The sequence below is a fragment of the Microcaecilia unicolor genome, chromosome 5 (genome assembly GCF_901765095.1).
Source record: "Microcaecilia unicolor chromosome 5, aMicUni1.1, whole genome shotgun sequence".
Lineage (NCBI taxonomy): Eukaryota > Metazoa > Chordata > Amphibia > Gymnophiona > Siphonopidae > Microcaecilia > Microcaecilia unicolor.
This window is the reverse complement of record NC_044035.1, coordinates 198,967,370-198,986,491: the sequence shown is the minus strand read 5'-3', so window position 1 is coordinate 198,986,491 and position 19,122 is coordinate 198,967,370. Positions and strand designations below refer to the sequence as shown.

The window sequence follows — 19,122 nt, the reverse complement described above, 5'->3', positions numbered from 1 at the left end:
ATCTTCTGTCTTGGGCGTCCTTTAGGGCCGTGCCACCTTCCACCGGCAACGCCGTTTTCTTAGTCACCGCAGTGATTAAAGAATCCACGGTAGGCCACAGATAGGCCTCACGTTCACTTTCAGTCAAAGGATAGAGGCGGGACATAGCCCTAGCCACTTTAAGGCTCGCTTCAGGGACATCCCATTGAGCCGAAATTAAGGTGTGCATGGCATCATGCACGTGGAAGGTTCTAGGCGGGCGCTTCGTCCCCAGCATAATGGCAGAGCCAACAGGGGCTGAGGGAGAGACGTCCTCCGGAGAGGAAATCTTCAAAGTGTCCATGGCCTGTACCAACAGGTTGGGCAAATCCTCTGAGCTAAAAAGCCGCGCTGCAGAGGGGTCATCCGCTCCATCCGAGCGGGGATCCGTCTCCTCCAAGGAATCCGCAAAGGACCGTTGGGAGAACTCAGATACGCTGCCCTCATCTACATCGGAGGAGACAAAGTCCTCCAAGGCCTGGGAATCAACCCGAGGGCGTTTACCTCTGGGAACCTCAACCTCTTTACCAGACGAGGGAGCAGGGGCAGCGTTTTGCATAAGGAAGGCCTGATGCAGCAGCAAAACAAACTCGGGGGAGAAACCCCCCAGACTGTGCACTTCCGCAGCCTGGGCTACAGCCCTAGACGCACTCTCAACCGGCTCTCGCAAGAGTGGGGGAGAGACATGCTGCGCATCCAAAATGGCGTCCGGCGCGACACTCCGCGAAGGAGCCGCGCGGGAAGAACGGCGCTTAACTTTAGCCGCTTTTGTGCCGTCGCCCAAATTAAGGGCGTTCATGGCATTAATGTCTCCAACCTCAAGGGTGGCCCAAGAAGAAGCCGTCCGAGCCGCGTGGCCGGCCAAGATGGCGGAGGCGAGGAGCGGGGGATGGGCGTTTATGGCGGGAAAAACCGCCACGCCGGAGGAAGGACCGGGACATTCATCGGTCACGAAACTGTCACCCAACAAGGGCGAATCAGGCTTTAAAACCCCCGCATCCCCTCTAGAAGCGCTCAAGCGATCCGGGGAGCGACTCTTTGTGCCCTCGCCCTCCGACGCCATATGCCACGAGGAGAAGAATCGGGGAACCCCCTGCCCGCTATAAAAAGGTAAAAATTACCTGCTTGCCGCTCCGAGCTGTAACGACCTGGTGTCCCAGTGAGTAGCTGCAATAAACGTTTAAATAAACGTCGAAATAAACGCCTTTAAGGACGTTCAAAATTTTTTTTTTTTTTTTTTTTTTTTAAACGGAGCCAGCGGGAGGGGGGAGAAAAGGAGGGACCTGGCACCACCAGGTTTGCACTTGCTCAAAAGAGCCCTCAACCCCAGGCACTCAACAAAACCTAAGAATTAGGCTTGGAGGCCTAGCCAGAGCTGCTGCTGTGTGTGACCACCACCTGCTGAGATAGAGAACATACTGAGGAGTTTCCGGCAGCACATGACCACATATAGGGAGGCAAAAGTTTGCTCTCTATCTCCACCTGCTGGTAGATGGACACAACCCACCAGTCTATGGATTGATCAGCTTGATGATATGGAAGTTAGTGTTTAACTTCCAAAAAGGAGACTATGACAAAATGAGAAGAACGGCTGCGAGGGTCAAAAATTTACATCAGGTGTGGATGCTGTTCAAAAATACCATCCTGGAAGTCCAGGCCAAATATATTCCGCGTATTAAAAAAGGAGAACAGAAGACCAAATGACAGTCAGCATGATTAAAAAGTGAAGTGAAGTGAAGGAAGCAAATAGAGCTAAAAGAATATCCTTCACAAAACGGAAGGAACTGACTGAAAATAATAAGAAACAGCATAAGGAATGTCAAGTCAAATGCAAAGTGCTGATAAGGAAGGCAAAGAGAGACTTTCAAAAAAAGATTGCTTTACAGGCAAAAAACACATAGTAAACATTTTTTAGGTATGTAAGTACATATGTAATGTCATACTGGGAAAAGACCAAAGGTCCGTCAAGCCCAGCATTCTGTTCTCGACAGCGGCCAATCCAGGCCAAGGGCACCTGGCAAGCTACCCAAACGTACAAACATTTTATACAAGTTATTCCTGAAATTGTGGATTTTTCCCAAGTCCATTTAGTAGCGGTCTATGCACTTGTCCTTTAGGAAACTGTCCAAACCCTTTTTAAACTCTGCCAAGCTAACCGCATTCACTACGTTCTCCGGCAACGAATTCCACATTTTAATTATGCGTTGGGTGAAGAAAAATTTTCTCCTATTTGTTTTAAATTTACTACACTGTAGTTTCATCGCATGCCCCCTAGTCCTAGTATTTTTGGAAAGTGTGAACAGACGCTTCACATCCACCTGTTCCACTCCACTCATTATTTTATATGCCTCTATCATGTCTTCCCCTCAGCCGTCTCTTCTCCAAGCTGAAAAGCCCTAACCTCCTTAGTCTTTCTTCATAGGGAAGTCGTCCCATCCCCACTATCATTTTTGTCGCCCTTCGCTGCACCTTTTCCAGTTCTACTATAACTTTCTTGAGATGCGGCGACCAGAATTGAACACAATACTCAAGGTGCGGTGTGCACCATGGAGCGATACAACAGCATTATAACATCCTCACATCTGTTTTCCATACCTTTCCTAATAATACCCAACATTCTATTCGCTTTCCTAGCCATAGCAGCACACTGAGCAGAAGGTTTCAGTGTATTATCAACGACGATAATTATAGCTTGTGTCCAGTTGGAAGCTGTGGTGATGGTATTATTGGGGGTAATGCAGAGGATGGAACAATTTCCTTAATATTTCTATTCCTCATGTGCGCAACAGTAAGATGTTTGTTTTTAAAGCAATCAAGATTTTCCAAAACGTGCCAATCCTGCTTATTTTCGAAAGAGAAAAACGCCTATAGTGCGACCTAAATCGGGAGACAGATGTTTATCTCGCAAAGGCGCCCAAATCGGTATAATCGAAAGCCGATTTTGGGCGTTTCCAACTGCACTCCGTCGCGGAAACAAATAAAGTTGACAGGGGCATGTCGGAGGCGTGGTGGAGGCGGAACTGGGGCGTGGTTATCAGCCGAGGAGAAATGGGAGTCTTTAGCTGGTAATCGAAAAAAAAAAAGGCGTTTTTACTGCGATTTTGGGTCACTTTTTTTGGACCCTTTTTTTTCCACGAGCAAGTCCCAAAAAAGTGCCCCAAGTGCCCAGATGACCACTGGAGGGAATCAGGGATGACCTCCCCGGACTCCCCCAGTGGTCACTAACCCCCCCCCCCCCCCCACCAAAAAAACCTCACTTTAAAAACTTTTTTTCCAGCCTCTATGCCAGCCTCAAATGCCGTACCCACCTCCATGACAGCAGAATGTGTTGTATCCTCTGAGAGCCTTTCCCTGGGTCAGATGTGGCTCTCGGGTGCACTACAGGGTCACATCAGCAATGCACTGTGGTGGGTGTAGGGTATTGGGCTCCGTGATTTCATTAGCTTGTGTTACAGTCTCACGATGTTGGTAGTTGGTAGGCTCTTCTCCCATGGTGCTTTTCCCCCTGCCTACTGGGTCAGAGTGTGTCCACTTTTGTTTCCGGTAGTCCATGAGGTAGTGGGCATTTTTGTAAGCCAGTTTTAGATCCCTTCCATGTGTTAGCCACGTTACAGAACTTAGTTCTTACCTTGAATGTGGCTGAAAGAGGGCATTGTACAGCATTCTGCCAGCTCTGACCCACTGCTAATCTCACTACCAGGGAGACTCGTTGCCAGTGGGGCACAACCTCTGATCTGCAATTAACTGTGAGTAAACGTGCTTATTCCAATAAAGGACGTTTTCGGAGAGATTAGTCTTCAGGTGTATACTGGTGTGCCAAGTAACAAGTCCTAGAGGCCTGCGTGTATGCAGGTCCCTGGAGCACTTTTAGTGGGTACCGCAGTGCACTTCAGGCAGGTGGACCCAGGTCCATCCCCCCCTACCTGTAACACTTGTGCTGGTAAATGGGAGGCCTACAAAACCCACTGTACCCACATGTAGGTGCCCCCTTCACCCCTAAGAGCTATGGTAGTGTTGTACATTTGTGGGTAGTGGGTTTTGGGGGAGGGGGGTTGGGAGCTCAGCACCCGTGATAAGGGAGCTATGCATGTGGGAGCTTTTTCTGAAGTCCACCGCACTGACCTAGGGTGCCCAGTTGGTGTCCTGGCATATCAGGGGGGCCAGTGTACTACGAATCCTGGCCCCTCCCACGACCAAATGGCTCAAATTAGGATGTTTTTGAGCTGGGCGTTTTTAGTTTCCATTATCGCTAAAAAAAACAAACGCCCAGCTCAAAAACGTCCATTTTTTCGAAAATACGGTTCAGCCCGCCCCTTCACGGACCCGTTCTCGGAGATAAACGCCCATGGAGATAGACGTTTCCGTTCGATTATGCCCCTCCACGTCTTCTTAGTATTTTCTGTATATCAGACAATAGGTTAGAAAATCTGAGGCTGCATACTATGTCAGGTTTCTTTCTTTTCAATTGACCTTGTAGCAATGCATCTCTATTAGCCATTCTTGCTTTATTAAGTCCGTTAGTCACATTCTCTTTAGGGTAGCCTCTAGATAGAAACCTTGTTGCCATGGGTATTGCCTGATCCTCAAAATCAGTATAGTTACTGCAAAGTTTTCTCAATCGGAGAAATTGTGAGTATGGTAAGTTTTGTTTAAGACTTCTATTATGGAAACTTTGAAAATGCAGAAAATGATTCTTGTCTGTTGGCTTTCTATTTATTGTAGTTGTGAACTGATATGTGCCTTTTCTTATAAGAATATCAAGAAAAGGTATTTCATCCTTATTGAAGATCATTGAAAATTTCAGATGTTTATTAAGGCTATTTAGCCATGAGTGGAATTCTTTTAATCTGGTAATGCTTCCCTTCCAAAGCACTAGTACATCGTCGATGTATCGTTTCCACAGTTTAAGTTCTTCCTTGAATGGGTGATCTTCTAAATGTTGGTACTCGAAAAAAAACTACACACAGTATGGCAAGATCTGGTGCCATACTTGCTCCCATCGCTGTGCCTCTAATCTGTTTGTAAAAAGAATCCTGAAAACAAAAGAAATGTTCTTGTAGTGCTATTGACTCCAATTGAGTGATAAAGGCAGTCGATACTCTTGTGTTGTTTTCTCTATCATTCAACACATCTGTAATAATGTCTAAGACTGGTTGATGTGGAATGTTAGTGTAGAGCGACTCTAAGTCCAAAGTAACCATGGTTATCTCAGTAAGGTCACCATCATATACTTCTAGCAAATTGATGACATGTGAAAAATCCCTAATATAGGATTTGACAAGCGGGATGAAAGGTCTGAGAAAAGTATCTACAAAAACCGAGAGGGGTTCAAGGATAGAGCCTATTCCAGATACGATAGGTCTTCCTGGTGGATTGATCAAGGATTTGTGGATTTTGGGTAATGTATAGATTATTGGTGTAATAGGATGTTTGGTTAAGAGGAAATCTCTTTCTTTATTGGTCAGGAAACCGGAGCTGAATCCAAAATTAACCCAAAAATTGATTTCTTTCATCAGTTCATCTGTTGGGAGAGATACCGGTGCCAGAAATGGTATTCAAAGCTGATGAGTCGGAGAAACTGAATGAAATCTCTATAAACCTGGAGGATGTAATAGGGCAGTTCTACAAACTGAAAAGTAGCAAATCTACTGGACCGGATGGTATTCATCCCAGAGTACTGACAGAACTGAAAAATGAACTTGCGGAACTATTGTTAGTAATATGTAATTTATCCTTAAAATCGAGCATGGTACTGGAAGATTGGAGAGTGGCCAATGTAATGCCGATTTTTTTAAAATGTTCCAGAGGAGATCTGGGAAATTATAGACCGGTGAGTCTGACGTTGGTGCCGGTCTAAATGGTACAGACTATTATAAAGAACAAAATTACAGAGCATAACAAATATGTGGATAAAGGTGCGCCGATTGATATTGTGTCTGGATTTTCAGAAGGCGTTTGACGAAGTACCTCACGAAAGACTCCAGAAGAAATTGGAGAGTCCTGGGATAGGATGTACTGTCCTACTATGGATTAAAAACTGGTTAAAAGATAGAAAACAGAGAGTAGGGTTAAATGGTCAGTATTCTCAATGGGGTTCCCCAGGGGTCTGTGCTTTTTAACATATTTATAAATGACAGAGATGGGAGTAACTAGTGAGCTAATTAAATCTGCTGACGACACAAAGTTATTCAAAGTTGTTAAATCACAAGAGGATTGTGAAAAATTACAAGAGGACCTTACGAGACTGGGCGTCTAAATGGCAGATGATGTTTAATGTAAGCAAGTGCAAAGTGATGCATATGGGAAAGAGGATAGTCCTTTTAGAGATAGTCTCCCTGCAGAGAACAGCTCTGTCTCTTAGGCTCTTGACCTCCCTTCCCCCACATTTTTCAAACTTAGTGGGTGTGACTAGTTCTTTCTGGGGAGAGCAGATTTCAGCCTCAAAACCAACCACTTTTTCAGAGAAGCCACCTTTTAGAGATAGTCTGCCTGCAGATCACAGCTCTGTCTCAAAAGCAACAGCTTTTTTCAGAGAAAATACCTTTTAGAGATAGTCTCCCTGCAGAGAACAGCTCTGTCTCTTAGGCTTAGTCCCTCCCATCCTTTCCCGCTACCCACCCACCCCTAGAGTGACATCTCTTAAATAGCCTCCCTACAGCCAAATTATCACTACTGACCTCTTCCAACTATATCTATTCCTAATTCATCACCTTTCCCCAGTAGCCCAGCCTACCAGTTTCACCCATTCCAGCATTTCAGTGTTCCAGCAATCCAATTCTGCATGGCTATGTCCCCTATACACACTCTCTTCCTGATGCTGTCCCTTCCCAACCTACTTCTTAACCCAAAAACACTTTGCACTGCTGCTACACTTTACCCTCCCCTTACCCTCATCACCTCACCTTCTCCCCTTTCCCCTTCCTTCTCCTTAGCCCTCAACCTTCAACATTTCCTTCCTGCTGTTGACCCATCTCCATTCCTCCTATGCACATCCTGCCTTCGTCGCCCTACCTGCCCTACCCTTCTTCGTATTCTCTTACTCCTTCTCCTACTATCTGCAGGGGACATCAATCCCAATCCAGGTCCCCCACACCAATCCTCATCCTATCTATGCAGACCACTCCGGAATGTCTCCAACCTCATTTCCATTCCCCTCCTCTCCCCTCCCCTTCTCGTGCGCCCTATGGAATGCCCGATCTGTCTGCAACAAACTCTCCTTTACCCATGACCTCTTCATCTCCCATTCTCTCCAACTCCTTGCCCTAACTGAAACCTGGCTCACCCCTGACGACTCTGCCTCAGTCGCGGCCCTATACCATGGAGGCTATCTTTTCTCCCATTCTCCCCACCCAGTTGGCCACGGTGGCGGCGTCGGGTTACTACTTTCGCCCTCCTGCAGTTTTCAACCTCTCCTCCTACCGCAGTCTCACTGCTTCTCATCCTTTGAAGTTCACTCCATCTGTCTATTCTACCCGCTGCCACTCAGAGTTGCAGTCATTTACGGCCCTCCAGATAAGTCCCTATCTTCCTTCCTTACCGACTTTGATGCCTGGCTCTCCGTTTTTCTTGAGCCCTCATCCCCATCCCTCATTCTTGGAGACTTTAACATACACACTGATAACCCATCCGACTCATACGCTTCTCAGTTCCTCACTCTAACCTCCTCCTTCAACCTCCAACTGAGCTCCACCACCCCTACTCACCAATCTGGCCATTGTCTTGACCTCGTCCTCTCCTCTACCTGCTCACCCTCCAATTTCTGCGCCTCAGCTCTTCCTCTCTCTGACCATCACCTGATCACCTTCACACTTCATCACCCTCCCCCGCAGTCCCGCCCAACACTAACCACTATTTCCAGGAATCTCCAGGCTGTCGACCCTCCCACCTTATCCTCCATTATCTCTAATCTCCTCCCTTCCATCATGTCCTCCAAGTCTGTCGACAAGGCTGTCTCCGCTTACAATGCCACTCTCTCCTCTGCTCTGGACACCATTGCACCATCCATCTCCCGTCCCACAAAGCGTACTAATCCCCAGCCCTGGCTGACCCCTTGCATCTGTTACCTTTGCTCCTGCGCCCGATCTGCTGAACGCCTGTGGAGGAAATCTCGTACCCATTCAGATTTCCTTCATTACAAATTCATGCTATCCTCCTTCCATTCCTCCCTATTCCTTGCTAAACAGGACTATTACACCCAATTGACCAATTCTCTCAGCGCCAACCCTCGTCGTCTCTTCACCACCCTTAACTCCCTCCTTAAAGTGCCCTCCGCTCCCACCCACCCCCCTCACTCTCACCTCAATCACTGGCTGACTACTTCCATGACAAGGTGCAAAAGATCAACCTTGAGTTCACTACCAAGCCTCCTCTTCCTCTTCACCCTTCAACCCTCTCCCTCAACCAACCAACCCAGGCCTCTTTCTCCTCCTTTCCTGATAGCACTGAGGAGGAAACCGCCCGCCTTTTTTCCTCCTCGAAATGCACCACTTGTTCCTCTGATCCCATCCCCACCAACTTAACACCATCTCTCATACTGTCACCCCCTCCATCTGTCATATCCTCAACCTCTCTCTCTCCACTGCAACTGTCCCTGACACCTTCAAGCATGCCATAGTCACACCTCTCCTCAAAAAACCATCACTTGACCCTACCTGTCCCTCCAACTACCACCCCATCTCCCTCCTACCCTTCCTCTTCAAAATACTTGAGCGTGCTTGTTCACAGCCGCTGCCTTGATTTTCTCTCCTCTCATGCCATCCTCGATCCGCTTCAATCCGGTTTTCGCCCTCTACACTCGACAAAAACGGCACTCTCTAAAGTCTGTAATGACCTGTTCCTTACCAAATCCAGAGGCCACTACTCCATCCTCATCCTCCATGATCTATCCGCCGCTTTTGACACTGTCAATCATGATTTACTTCTTGCCACACTGTCCTCATTTGGGTTCCAGGGTTCTGTCCTCTCCTGGTTCTCCTCCTATCTCTCCCACCGCACCTTCACAGTACACCTTCTCATGGATCTTCCTCCACCCCCATCCCGCTCTCTGTTGGAGTTCCTCAGGGATCTGTCCTTGGACCCCTTCTTTTTTCAATCTACACCACTTCCCTGGGCTCACTGATCTCATCTCATGGTTTCCAGTATCATCTTTATGCTGATCACCCAGCTGTATCTCTCCACACCAGACATCACCGCGGAGACCCAGGCCAGGGTATCAGCCTGCTTATCCGACATTGCTGCATGGATGCCCAACTGCCACCTGAAACTGAACATGTCCAAGACCGAGCTTATCGTCTTTCCACCAAAACCCACTTCTCCTCTTCCTACACTCTCTATCTCAGTTAATGGCACCCTCATCCTCCCCGTCTCATCTGCCCGCAACCTCGGAGTCATCTTCGACTCCTCCCTCTCCTTCTCTGCGCATATCCAGCAGATAGCCAAGACCTGTCGCTTCTCTCTCTTTAACATCAGCAACATTCGCCCTTTCCTCTCAGAGCACACCACCCGTACTCTCGTCCATGCTCTCATTACCTCTTGCCTTGACTACTGCAACCTACTCCTCACTGGCCTCCCACTTAGCCATCTATCCCCCCTTCAATCCGTTCAGAACTCTGCTGCACGTCTTATATTCCGCCTGAACCGATATACTCATATCACCCCTCTTCTCAGGTCACTTCACTGGCTTCCAATCAGATACCGCATACAGTTCAAGCTTCTCCTTCTTACCTACAAATATACTCAGTCTGCAGCCCCTCATTACCTCTCTACCCTCATTTCCCCTTACGTTCCCGCCCGTAACCTCCGCTCACAGGACAAATCCCTCCTCTCAGTACCCTTCTCCACCACCGCCAACTCCAGGCTCCGCTCATTCTGCCTCGCCTCACCCTATGCTTGGAATAAACTTCCTGAGCCCTTACGCCAAGCCCCCTCCCTACCCATCTTCAAATCCTTGCTCAAAGCCCACCTCTTCAATGTTGCTTTCGGCACCTAACCTTTATACCTTTCAGGAAATCTAGACTGCCCCTATTTGACTGACTGTACATTTGTCCTTTAGATTGTAAGCTCCTTTGAGCAGGGACTGTCCTTCTATTGAGGCAGCCATGGGCAAAGAATAATTCTGAGAAATCATATTAAGGGTTAATTCTGTTAAAATCTGGGGTTTAAAAGTGGTGTTTGAATTCTAGCTTTTTACCTTGCAAGCAAGATAAAGGAATGCAGGCTGGAATTAATTACTAGAAGTCTAGCGTTTGCCGGGCTGGGTTAGAAAGGTCAGAAAGACCCTTGTGATTGATGGATTGCTAAGCAAACACATATGTATTCTATTATGAGCCGGCATATTGCAGGCAGTTTGTTTAGGATTAGTTTAAAATGCTTAGAAGAAAATACTATTTAGAGAGAGAGGCAATAGATTAGTATTTACAAGTTTTTGATATTTAGAATATGTTTTCTGTGTAATTAATATGTAGAAAACCTTTTTAAATTCTGTATCAATTCTTTGTCTGATGTTTCTAAGCAAAGACTGTAGTGAAGAGGCCAACATGTGTTTTGAATTAACTATGGTCTTAGCTAGTTCTGTGAAGGAAGCTGATAGGTGAAAAAGGTCAGGACTAGTCAGCTCTCTTCTCCTTGATTAATTGTAGGTAAATGTAGAAATGGTCCTGAATGCCATTAAGTAAGATTGGCTTTTGACCCCTTTAATGAATGCCAGAGTTCAGCTAGCAGGTAGTATGAAGCTGATTAGGAATATGAGATAACCAATGTCAGATTGGGCCTCTTAGTCTCTAAGGGAACCCAGTTTAAGCTATAGATGAGAAATCAATCATAATGAGAAATGTAAGAGTTCTGGAGACCAAATGTCTGGTGTAAGGGGCCCCAGGTCACAGGTCAGTTTAGGATGTCTGGAACCTATGTAACTGATATTTTTAAAGTAATGATTGGTTGAGGCCAGGTAACCAATCTATTCCTTAACCAATTGGAGAGTAAGTGGGGCAAGGCTAGGAGGGGATAGAACAGTATTTAAGTAGGAGCAGAAGCAGTTTACGTCAGAAGAAAGGAAGGAGAGCTGAAAGAAAGCTGGAAGACAACAGGAGAGAAAGAGAGCAGAAGGAACAGACAGAAGAGAAAGAGCTGAAGAGGACAGACAAAAGCCATAACATCCAGAGAGCTGAGAGAGAGAGAAGAGAGCTAGAACTGATGTCCTGCTTTGTTTGCTGGCAAATGAAGAAGATTTCTCCCTCATTCTGGTGTGTGCTGTCTGACTCCTGAAGTATCACAAATTCCTATCTCAATTCCTGCAACACTATGTTAAATTGTACAGCGCTGCGTAACCCTAGTAGCGCTTTAGAAATGTCAAGTAGTAGTAGTAGAATTGTGTGGCAAACCAACACAGCTAACCTTTAGCACTGTAGCGTACTGTTAGCTGTCCCAGCCATGCAATGATGCTTGTAAAGGCAAACAAAATGAGAGGGTGAAGTAAAGTATGCCCCAATTTTAAATGGAGCTGAGTTAAACAGCTTCTAATATAATGCAAAAATCCAGCCTTGAACCTGTGATCATCAGGTTGAAAGCCAGACACCTTCCAGAATAAAACTATTATGCTGTAAATACTGCACCTGGAAAAAATGCCACCATGACAGCACTGAGGTTCTATGGTTACCATGGAGACCACTGCAAGAGCCTCAGAAAATAACTCAATATGTAACATTTCTCACAGAAACATAGAGCCAACAGCATCAAGCCTGACTCTAAACTCATTTGTAAAGGTGCTGATAAAAAAAAAGGAATACCTGTACTGCCAATACAATTAGAGTTCTGGTCATAAAAAAAAAAAAAGTTACACAAAAGAAGTGATGGATTATTTTTTTTTAAGTAACTGCTCTCTGAAAAAACTGAGGGGACTGTATCTCTCTAAATGAAAGGTATCTAAGAATATGGGGATATTAAATAGGCCTTGCAGAGGACCTAACACACATGGTGCACTGCCCTGATGCTGTTCACTGGCTCCCACACTAGGAACTATAGGTAAAATCTTAACTCACCACAGACAGTGTGCCACCAATGAATCCACTTTAGGAAAAAGCAGTTTTTCTAGCTAAGGCGTGGAAATGGGGTAAAGATGTGACCTAGCCATCACTTGAAAGGCAATGTCTGGGGACCCACTGAGATTAAATGACTTTGTGCATAGCCTCATGCACTGGAAAAAGACTGAAGCAGTATTCTAGTGCTCGCCATTTTAAGATTAGCAGCTGCAGGTGTAGCAGGATCAGAAGAAGAATATTAAGAACCTGGAGCCTTAGGTACAAAAGGAAGGCAATTATTTCTTATGAAACACCTGGACCGTGGTAGGATCATCAGATTTCTCTGTAAACAGCTCCCCTTCCTGTAATTCTTCATGCATCTGTGCGCGACTGCCCTGAAATTACTCCCTAAGAATGAGAGGGCGACAGGGGAGCAATAGTCCCTACTTCTGAGCTGGTGTTCTGTCCTCCGACAGCCTCGCACTAGTTTATAACGTGATCCTAAAATGTGTATAATGCCTTTACTGTTATTCTCATTTCTAAGGACTTTCGCTGCTGCAGTCTCTCATTGCAAAGATACATGAGCAAGGCACTGTGGGTAATGTAGTTCACAGGCAGTGCAACCACACTTGCTTGGTTGTGCAAGAATTGTTACCACTGGTTGTGAGGCTGCCCAGACCGCCTTTCTCTCTCTGCCGAGCTTGGCTTTTTTGTCTTCCTGCTATCACTTCCTGTTCAGTCTTACTATCTGTGTCCTGAGAGGTCAGCCAGGTATGACCTTTCCCTCCTATCTCTAGGACCACCCCTTGCTACCCAATGGCAGCAGGGTTGCCAGGTGGAAAATTTTTTTCCAGCCTAAAGGAGCCCAAAATCCAGCCCAAAACCCGCCCAAACTCAAACCCCGCCCCTGACACCCCGCCCCCCGTCATCACCCCCGCCCCCGCCGTCATCAACCCCGCCCCCGCCGTCATCGGCCCCGCCTCCCCGTCATCGGCCCCGCCTCCCCGTCACTAACCCCGCCCCCCCGTCACTACCCCCGCCTCCCCGTCACTAACCCCGCCTCCCACGTCACTAACCCCGCCCAGAAACGTCATTAACCCCGCCCACCGCGGCCGAAAAAAGCCGGCGAAAAAACCGCAAAAGCCGGCGAAAAACCGCCCCGAAGCCAAAAGGAGCCCAAAAAACCGCAACCCGCCGCGGGCAAAACTTTCCCGCGGCGGGTCGCGGAAAACCGCCCACCTGGCAACACTGAATGGCAGGCTCTGTTCCCATTGGCCTCTATCTGCTCCTCCCTGAGCCTGTGTAAAGACCCACCTCTTTGTCCTTTCAGCCACGACGCTTTCTAATACCATCTAGCCAGAGACATGGAGCATGCATCATCCTATGCCAGATAGCTCTGTCCGGCTGAAACTCCCTGTAATTAACCTGGATTTTTACCCTGAAAATATCTCCTCCCAAATTAGATATTGCACATTCCAGTCACCCAGCTTTGGACTATTTCTACCTGTTCAACTACCTTCCCTCCCCCGCAATACAACTACCTCTCCTCAGATCTCCACCTCCCACAGCCTCCAGATTAAGAAGTCTCTGTATCCTGAGTGAAGCAGCATCTCTGAACATCTATCTGTGAGTAATTATCTGTGATTTATTCAATAAAGAGACTTCATAAAAATAATAGAGACTTCAGGTGATTGGTGTGCCAGGGTTATACTCCATGATATTGGGGCTTCTAGTTACCGAGCCCCAAGAGTCATGACAGCTGGAGTGCAAATATCTCCTCTTCAGGGCAGAGTCCATCAGTGGAGACTGTGAGGCAGGGACAAGACAAATCTCCAAGGCTGCGCTAAAAAGAAACGGTCAGTTCCCCTACCAGACTTCTGCAACATATAGGCATTATGGAGCAGAATGAACTTGGGGAGGGGGGGGGGTCAGAAGACCCCAGCCCCTGAGAAACACCCAGAGTGGCTAACCTCTGGAACAGTGCCGGGTAAAGGAGCTGCCAGCAGTGCTGCTCCCGAATCACACTGCTGTATAAAATGGAGAATGAGCCTACATCTCTCCTGCAGAGGAACTGAGGCCTCCATGAACCATGGCCCCCTCTGCCAGAGCAGAGCCAGACACTACCCCAGTGCTCCAGTGCTGCTTCCTGCTTCCCACAGTGGAACAATCTTTTAACAACTTTGGCAGCCATTGCAAAGAAAACAAAAGTAAAACTGCAACTGACCCAAAGTTGAAAGAAAATATAAAGATACACTCACCCTGGGAGAGACAGCCATCAGGAGTCCTGCCTGTGCTGCTGGAAGCACATTGGCTTCCTCTCCATCACTAAGCCTTTATACTGGTCGGAACCAGTATCTCTCCTGCAGCCAAGGCTGTGAGCTTTAAAAAATTATGCCCCAATTTTTTTTTTACACTGAAGAAGGAGAATGGAGGAAGAGCGGGATCTGGCATCACCAGATGTACCCCCTAAAGCCAGCACCGCTGAGCCGCACACCTCAAAGCTCTACTGAACTGAGAGACCAAGAACAGGAGCCACCATCAAATGAGACCAAGAGCTTGTGAGAGACCATCCATCCGCCTGCTGGAGATAGAGAATACTGACTAACCAAGGAGTATATTACCAAAAGCCTTGAAACTACAAACGACCACCTAAACTTTCGGAAAACACTAAAACTAACCTGTTTAAAAAGGCATACCTACCGATCCAACATAAATGCCTGATCTCTGCAACACAACAAACTAAAGAACGTAATAGATATAACACAACTCTTCCATTGTACGATTCCCTAGTGTGGCTGTGCCACAAAAACTTTATCTTACCACAGCATCACTTTGTATTTGTTTACACCGGAGTCTGTAATGTCACTCTAACCGGTACTATGTAAGCCACATCGAGCCTACAAATAGGTGGGAAAATGTGGGATATAAATGTAACAAATAAATAAAATAAAGTATATCATCCTATAAAACAGTGCAGTTCAGTTTTTCTCTATCTCCGCTTCAGAGTGCTAGAAATCTGGAATCAACGGTCACGGCTACAGCGTGGTGACAAACGTAGAAACCTGAATGTATGCGTGGGGGGAGGGGAGTGGCCACGTGAGGGTGAGATAACGCCCATCCAGTCTACCCATCCACACCAGCTCACCCCACGCTTTCTCAAATTCAGATATAGCTTTGGTGTGCACGGCCCGCACTGGGAGGCTGTTGGCACATCCACCACCCTTTCTGTCAAGAAAACGTTCCTTTGATTACTGCTGAGTCCCTCACCCCTTGCTGTTGGAACAGGCAAATAAACATTTTCCTGCTATAGAACACCCCTTGCCAACTGGAAAAATGCTGTGGGATAGGTCTCTTTGTAGGGGGCAGGTCCACCACACATGGACTTGAACACTGGACCCTCAGATTAAAAGGCTGATGCTCTACCGACTGAGCTATGTGGGCTGTTCACAGGACTATTCAGATTTGCAAAGTCTGGCATTCTTGTCCTTCCCCACGCTGTTTTTTTTGAGGCTGTGTAAGACCATTTCCCAGGCCACTAACTGCCTTCCAGTCAGGGCTGTGCCTAGGGTCTCTGGCGCCCCCCCCTGCAGACTATCAGTTGGCGCCCTCCCCCCCCCCCCCAATTTTCCTCTCTTCTCTTCCCTCCCCTCCATTTCCAGCAATTTCTCCTCTCCCTGGGCTCTGCCCTCCCATCCATGTCCATCCTTGTCCCTCTCTGCCCTTCCCTCCGCCATCTATAGCCAGCAATTATTCTCTCTCCCCTCCCCTCCATTTCCAGCAATTTCTCCTCTGCCTGGGCCCTGCCCTCCCATACATGTCGATCCATGTCCCTCTGCCCTTCCATCCTCCATCCATAGCCAGCAATTTTCCTCTCTTCCCTCCCCTCCATTTCCAGCAATTTCCCCCTCCCTGGGCCCTGTCCTCCCATCCATGTCCATCCTTATCCCTCTCTGCCGTTCCCTCCCCATTCATAGAAAGCAATTATTCTCTCTCCCCTCCATTTCCATCAATTTCTCCTCTCCCTGGGCCCTGCCCTCCCATCCATGCCCATTCTTGTCCCTCTCTGCCCTTCCCTCCTCCATCCATAGCCAGCAATTCTTCTCTCTCCCCTCCCCTCCATTTCCAGCAATTTCTCTTCTCCCTGGGCTCTGCCCTCCCATCCATATCCATCCATGTCCCTCTCTGCCCTTCTATCCTCCATCCATAGCCAGCAATTTTCCTCTCTTCCCTCCCCTCCATTTCCAGCAATTTCCCCTCTCCCTGTGCCCTGCCCTCCCATCCATGTCCATCCTTATCCCTCTCTGCCCTTCCCTCCTCCATTCATAAAAAGCAATTATTCTCTCTCCCCTCCATTTCCAGCAATTTCTCCTCTCCCTAGGCCCTGCCCTCCCATCCATGTTCATCCTTGTCCCTCTCTACCCTTCCCTCCTCCTTCAATAACCAGCAATTCTTCTCTCCCCCCCCCTCCATTTCCAGCAATTTCTCCTCCCTCCCTCCCCTCCCCTCCCCTCCGTTTCCAGCAATTTGTCCTCTCCCTGGGCCCTGCCTTCCCATCCATGCCTTTCTACCCTTCCCTTACCTCAGCTTCACGCCCTGGGGCCTTTAAATCTTTTACCTCCGGTTGCAGCAGTGTCAGTGAAAGCACTGCCGACATCTCCCTTCCCTTCGCGCTTCTTGGTTCCCTCAGTGTCCCGCCTTCTTCTGACGTCAGAAGAAGGCGGGACACTGAGGGAAACGAGCACGAAGGGAAGGGAGATGTCGACAGCACTTTCACTGAAGCTGCTGCGACCGTCGGACCCTCGGAGGTAAAAGGTTTAAAGGCCACGGTGGCGCGGAGCTCAGGAAAGCGGCGAGGTAAGCACCATGGTGGCGCCTCCAGAGGTTGGCGCACCACTGCGGTGCTTACTCCACTTACCATATTGGCACGGCTCTGCTTCCAGTAACATTTTGCACAGATGCCGTAGATCCAGAAAGGAACAGAATGGGTGGCGATGAGGAAAAACCTGCACTGCTCTGTGCATGAGAAAGGCACTTTGAGCAGGCTCCCTGTTTAACTGAGGGCCTTGGAACCGTACAGCTTCAGCATTCTGCAACTCAGGAAATGCTCTTTGCACCAGGGTAAGGGTATTGCCATGAGAAAGGCAGCTGAGCAGGATCCTCGGCCTATGCTTAACTGAGGAGAAGGCCTTGGGGACCTTGCAGCTTCAGCATTCTGCAACCCAGGAAATGCTCCTTGCACCAGGGTAAGGGCATTGCCATGAGAAAGGCAGCTGAGCAGGCTCCTCGGCCTATGCTTAACTGAGGAGGAGGCCTTGGGACCTTGCAGCTTCAGCATTCTGCAACGCAGGAAAAAGCCTGCACTGTGCTCCTTCTTCCACCAAGGTAAGGGTATTGCCATATGAGAAGGCAGCTTGAACAGGCTCTCTGTTTCACTGAGGTAGCCTTGGAACCTTACGGATTCAGCATTCTGCAACCCCAGGAAATGCTGCTTGCACCAAGGTAAGGTATTGCCATGAGAAAGGCTAGGGTTACCATATGTCCGGTTTTACCCGGACATGTCCTCGACATGGCCGGGCAGCCGGGCAGGATTTCCCTACCTGCCCTTTTGTGTCAGCGCAGATTCAAAATGGCCAACGAGAGTTGAAGTCTCACAAGGTCGCTTCAACTCTCGGTTGCCATTTTTTTAGTAGGGGTAGGATATGACAGAGGGGCGGAGCATGCATCTCTTTTTTGGGGGGAGCAAATATGGTAACCTTAAGAAGGCAGCTGAGCAGGATCCTCGGCCTATGCTTAGCTGAGGAGGCAGCTCAGTCAGCAGGCTCCTCGGCCTATGCTCAACTGAGGAGAAGGCCTTGGGGACCTTGCAGCTTCAGCATTCTGCAACCCAGGAAATGCTCCTTGCACCAGGGTAAGGGCATTGCCATGAGAAAGGCAGCTGAGCAGGCTCCTCGGCCTATGCTTAACTGAGGAGGAGGCCTTGGGACCTTGCAGCTTCAGCATTCTGCAACGCAGGAAAAAGCCTGCACTGTGCTCCTTCTTCCACCAAGGTAAGGGTATTGCCATATGAGAAAGGCAGCTTGAGCAGGCTCTCTGTTTCACTGAGGTAGCCTTGGAACCTTACGGCTTCAGCATTCTGCAACCCCAGGAAATGCTGCTTGCACCAAGGTAAGGTATTGCCATGAGAAAGGCTAGGGTTACCATATGTCCGGTTTTACCCGGACATGTCCTCGACATGGCCGGGCAGGTTTTGCCTACCTGCCCGTTTGTCTCAGCGCAGATTCAAAATGGCCACCGAGAGTTGAAGTCTCACAAGGTCTCTTCAACTCTCGGTGCCCATTTTTTTAGGTGGGGGTTGGGGGGGGTGATGGTGTGACAGAGGGGCGGAACATGCATCTTCTTTTTGGGGGGAGCAAATATGGTAACCTTAAGAAAGGCAGCTGAGCAGGCTCCTTGGTCTGTGCTGAACTGAGGTGGCATTGGAACACCAGGTTGCATATTCTGGGTACTAGAAAGGAAAGAGCTTGACTGGGGTGGCCCTGGAGCCTTGCAGCTTCTGGGTTCTAGAAAGGAAGAGAGCCCTAAGGGGGGCTGGTGTGTCAGGAGTGGGATTTGAACCCACGCCTCCAAGGGAGACTGCGACCTGAACGCAGCGCCTTAGACCGCTCGGCCATCCTGACAACTACAGGTCACAGGGAGCCTACCCCTGACTGAACTGAAGGGCTCCGTTGGGGGGTGGGGGGTGGAAACTGAGGCCAAAGGCGTTCTGTTCTGTGAAGGGAGCCAAAAAATATGCCAGGATCCTTCGAGCCGGACTTGAACCAGCGGCCTAAGGATATCTATAGTCTTGCCCTACAGTCCTCCGCTCTACCAGCTGAGCTATCGAAGGGGCAGGATGGTGGTTGAACGTTGTGACTCTCCCCCCAGGTCAGTCACACCTCTGTCCCAGGAAAAGGATCTTTGGTGCCCTCTTTTTGCTTGTTTTTCCGGCCCTAGCTGTGATCTTTCTCTTCTGCTTAAAAGCGAACAGAGATCCAGCTGCACAGAGCAGGCGAGGGAGCCTCTCGGCGCAATGGCTAGCCTTTCTCCATGC

At 48.4% G+C, this 19,122-nt stretch overlaps 1 protein-coding gene and 2 non-coding genes across 4 annotated transcripts in view; all 3 read right to left on the bottom strand.

Moving 5' to 3' along the window:
* Positions 1 to 19,122, bottom strand: part of TRADD (TNFRSF1A associated via death domain) — a 343,489-nt gene that overhangs the window by 276,404 nt on the left and 47,963 nt on the right. The gene's annotated exons all lie outside the window — the stretch shown is intronic.
* TRNAL-CAG lies at positions 18,627 to 18,709 on the bottom strand. Its single transcript has one exon. It is a non-coding gene; the product is annotated as a tRNA-Leu (tRNA).
* TRNAY-GUA lies at positions 18,831 to 18,918 on the bottom strand. Its single transcript is given in 2 exon segments — positions 18,831 to 18,866; positions 18,882 to 18,918. It is a non-coding gene; the product is annotated as a tRNA-Tyr (tRNA).